Source organism: Sinocyclocheilus grahami, unplaced genomic scaffold (assembly GCF_001515645.1).
Source record: "Sinocyclocheilus grahami isolate Dianchi unplaced genomic scaffold, SAMN03320097.WGS_v1.1 scaffold1186.1, whole genome shotgun sequence".
NCBI lineage: Eukaryota > Metazoa > Chordata > Actinopteri > Cypriniformes > Cyprinidae > Sinocyclocheilus > Sinocyclocheilus grahami.
In genome coordinates this window covers 587,408-591,938 of record NW_015506365.1, presented here as the reverse complement: position 1 = coordinate 591,938, position 4,531 = coordinate 587,408, and the positions used below count along the sequence as shown (strand labels likewise).

Here is a 4,531-nt window from a genome sequence, read left to right as displayed (position 1 = left end):
TTTCTAATATTAATCCAATGGAATGGTCAGGTTATTCCAGTATGGCAAAGGTTGGACTTTTTCATTTATACTGTTAGCTTCATCCGCTACAGTCATGCAAGGCATTTAGTCACCTAATATGCAAATGTTCTGAGATGCTATAATGGCAGCCGGATGTAGACATGCAGTGAAAAAATGGGTCAGGATCACGCAGAAGTTGTAACGTCGCTCTCGAATGTATGTTTTTCCACAAATAATCAATCTAACAATCTGAAGAGTCGGAGGGAAATATATTAGGCAAAGGTAATGATAATCAAAGGGACCATGTATAGGAATTTCTAAGACCGAGAAGGACCTATTCCCGCCCCATTTAGTGATAACTGCATCTAACAGTGCAAGACCATTTTTTTTGTGAAAAATCCAGCTTTCCACTTCTTGCAAGCTTTCTGTAGATAAACTTACATTGGCACTTACATACTGGGACCTAAAAGGAATATTCCACCTAAGGACTCACCATCAAACCTGTCTTTGGAAAGCATTAATGTGGTTATTACTGATGAATCTTTTCCTACACAAAAATAAATGTTCCAAAAGGGTTTTTTCACAGCGAATGAAATACATTCTTTTTTTTTAACTAGCATTAGTGGTTCCATGTAGAATCATTAACATTCATGGAAACTTACCATTGCACAAAAGGTTCTTGATAATGGAAAAAAAGTTCTTTAGATTATTAAAATGTTCCTTTAAGGTTCTGCGCATGCGTGAGAGGAATTAACTGTCTATATCAGCCAGTAGCCCCTCACTGCAGAACAAAGATCCAGGGGGCGGGGTTGGATCCACATTTAGGGGGTGGAGATGGGTGGGTTTAGGGGTGGAGATGAGTAGGTTTAGGGGTATAGATGGGTGGTTTAGGGGTGGAGATGGGTGGGTTTAGGGGTGGAGATGGGTGGGTTTAGGTGTGTAGATGGGTAGGTTTAGGGGTGGAGATGGGTGGGTTTCAGGGTGGTGATGGGTGGGTTTAGGGGTGGAGATGAGTAGGTTTAGGTGTATAGATGGGTGGTTTAGGGGTGGAGATGGGTGGGTTTAGGGGTGGTGATGGGTGGGTTTAGGGGTGGAGATGGGTGGTTTAGGGGTGGAGATGGGTGGTTTAGGGGTGGAGATGGTAGGTTTAGGGGTGGAAATGGTAGGTTTAGGGGTGGAGATGGGTAGGTTTAGGGGTGGAGATGGGTGGGTTTAGGGATCAGGGGGGGGAGACGGGTAGGTTTAAGGGTGGGGTTAGGGATCAGGGGGGGGAGATGGGGGGGGTTGGGGTGCAGGGGATGGAGACGGGTGGGTTTAGGGGTGGAGATGGGTGAGTTTAGGGATCAGGTGGTGGAGATGGGTGGGTTTAGGGATCAGGGGGTGGAGATGGGTGGGTTTAGGGATCAGTGAGGACCATCTCATATCAGCAGCTATCAATAGCATATATTCGTCATTCAAAAGGAGAAACCGAAACAAAGATATACGAGATAAATGCAGATATACGAAACGTAAACAAAGCAGTGCTTGCTTACCATTTTGAATATCAGCAATATTGATAACTTTAATAATTTTAAGCGGCTCATGTTGTTATGAAAACATTCGCGTATTAGAATGATTGGGAAAGATCACGTAACATTTCAACAGCCTTCTGTCTTTACCGCCTTCATTTACGTGCTTATTTTCATCACTTTCACTTTAATTCTCGGGTATTGACTCGTTCGCTAAACTGAACATCCAATCAGAGTTCTCACTCGCGCTGACAGTAAACTACCGGCGACGTGAACCCGACGAGAGCCGATGAGTGGAACACACCAAACAAACTAGCCCGACCGTCGACTTGGTGTGTTCCGGCCTTAAAACCCACACACACACACATACACACACACACACACACACACAAAGTGGCAACATTGCAAACCCCCCCTTTTGGAACCTTTAATAAGTGTAGAAGAACACTCCATGGAAAGGTTTTTTATATTTTTCAAATGTTCTTTACACAAAGAAAAATGTGTTCTTTTAAGAACTGCTCACTGAAAGGTTCGTTGAGGAACCCAAAATGATTCTTCTATGGCATCACTGTGAAACCCCCTTTTGGAACCTTTATTTTTAAGTGTGCGAAGAACATTTTAATTATCTAAAGAACCTTTTGTGGAATGGAAAGATTCCATGGATGTTAATGGTTCTTTATGGAACCATAGATGCCAATAAAAAACATTTATTTTTAATAGTGTACTTTCCCAAAGGTCTAAAATCTTATTTGTGCTCAGATTTGATGGCATTTAGGCCATGGAGAATAACATTTGAGTGCTTCAGTGAAGCCGTTTTGTCCTTTACAGAGGGAGGCTGACAGCTGTATTCACTATTAATTGGAAAAGACAAGATTACGTGTTTGGAATGACATGAGGCTATTTTCTGTCGCTCTGAAGCCATTTTGGCACATTAGGGCTGGACGATTCAGGGCTGTAATACTGCTTATATGACAGGGATAGTAAGATCTTGGCACAGAATTTAATTTAGTAGCACATATGCACATGCATACACCTTAAGGAAATAAGTGAACTCAAACAGAGTGCAGAGGAAGTGACATCAGAGGGAACAGCTGAATAAGCAGAACAGAGAGAACAGATCACGTCTGACCAGAAAGTCACGTCTTGAACATCACGTCTTTTGTTTTCCTCAACAGTCCTCCATCTGGCTCAATCGCTGCATTCCAGGAGTAAAAGATTCATTGAAGACGACAAAAACAAATTAGTTGTCATAATAAAATCCTTGTGAGTTCTGCAGGAAGGTTAGATAGAAGGTCAAAACGCTCCTCTCTGGCTGTGAAGCTCCTCGTCTGGCCTGGATTCCTGGCTCTTGAGCGCACCTGCAGAGCCCGGGAAATCAGAATGAAACTGTTCATCAAAAACACTGATTCATCGTTCTCTAGTAACATATTCTGACATCATTCTCAAAATGACCAGAAATACATTACAATTCAAGTTGTAGATGCATTGAGACACATCTCCTGAATCATTACAACCTCATCAGAATTATTATAACATCATCAGAATTATTAGCTCATTAAGTAATTATCGGTAGACGTGTGGTAAAAAGTCATGTAAAGTAAATTATATATATATATATATAAATACTAATGATATCTATTATAATATAGGGGATATATATTGCAATATCAGACTATTATATTATTAAATGAAAATATTTATTGGTTAAAGTTAATTTATATGTTATTAAAAATAACAACATTTGTAATCAGTTAGCAGTTTGGTAGAGTAAAGGGAACTTCATAAGAAGACCTACCTGGACATTTAAATCCTGTCTGAGGAGCCAACAGACAGCATTAATATAGAAGAGGGTTACTTTGCAAAACGGTGTCAATAAAAAATGAGATAGGATAAAATCATATCAGTGATGCATTCGAATGTAACCACTATGCGTATCATTTGACATGCACTGATGTATCATACCAACCACCTGGTGGCGCTCTGTGATGCTTCGATGCACTGCTGGGATACATGTTTCAAACGTAACATACCATGCTTATCACTTGCATTTACCTCATGCAAAGCACACTAACAGTAGTTGTCAATTGCGTCAAAGAATGAAAAGTGGAGCTGAAAGTCTAATGGAGATAAAAAGAGGGAGAAAATGAAGGGAAGGAGAGAAAAAGAAAGAAAGAGAACACAGTCTTAGTTCAGTAGAAGAGAGCGATGAAGACAGAAGTTTCATAGACATTCCCGGTGACCTGTTCTTGCATGTTTAGACTCCACAACAATCCAACGCTAGCAAATTACACAGAAACACGAGAAGAAGAAAATACACAAAATCTAAAGCACAGAGTCGCACAAAATGTTCTGTTATGTATTCGGTGTCATGCATGTGTGCCGGTGTGTTCATGTGCCGTACCTTGAGTAGTGTTTTTCTCGTTCAGGAGTTTGGTTTGACTGTTGGGCAGGATCTTGATTTCAGGCGGCTCGGGGCTCTGGGCCACCCGCGACGCCATCACAGTGTTGAGGTACTGCAGACGGGTCACCTGTGGGACACAGGCCCATTTTAACAGCAGAAAACACAAAGGCAACCCTTTCTGAAGGTCACACAAGTACATTTCTCACGTGCGACAAAAAAGACCATAATTTTTTTTTTTTAATCAATAAGTTCCCAAATAAAGATTGTAGCGTCTGGACCAATCAAACCCACAATATATATGTTGTTTTTATATTTAACAAATACTCTGTAACCTCAGTTAACAAGCCATACGAGGACCCATGAACCCTTCCCCCCGGAATGCGTAACACCCCAGGAAGTCGAACAGGCCTCTTTGTTGCATGGCAACCAACGCTGATATCACTGGGTTTATTGGCCAAAAGTATGTAAAGCAGGGAAAATCCCTGCATGTCCCAAGGAAAGGCAGAGTAGAAATGGACTGTGTTCTAGTTAATTCATAGGAAAACCGTTATTTGAATGAACACACATATTCTTCAGGCCATTGGGTATATTATTGTCATTGTGTATTTTGTCTTTGATATTT

General features: G+C 41.0%; 1 long non-coding RNA gene across 1 annotated transcript; it reads right to left on the bottom strand.

Annotated features, from left to right (window-relative positions):
• Positions 1 to 2,702: 2,702 nt before the first annotated feature.
• LOC107567760 (uncharacterized) lies at positions 2,703 to 4,073 on the bottom strand. The gene is made up of 3 exons (XR_001606676.1): positions 3,910 to 4,073; positions 3,304 to 3,322; positions 2,703 to 2,866 (listed from the first exon to the last, which is right to left on the bottom strand). It is a non-coding gene; the product is annotated as an uncharacterized lncRNA (long non-coding RNA).
• Positions 4,074 to 4,531: the final 458 nt, after the last annotated feature.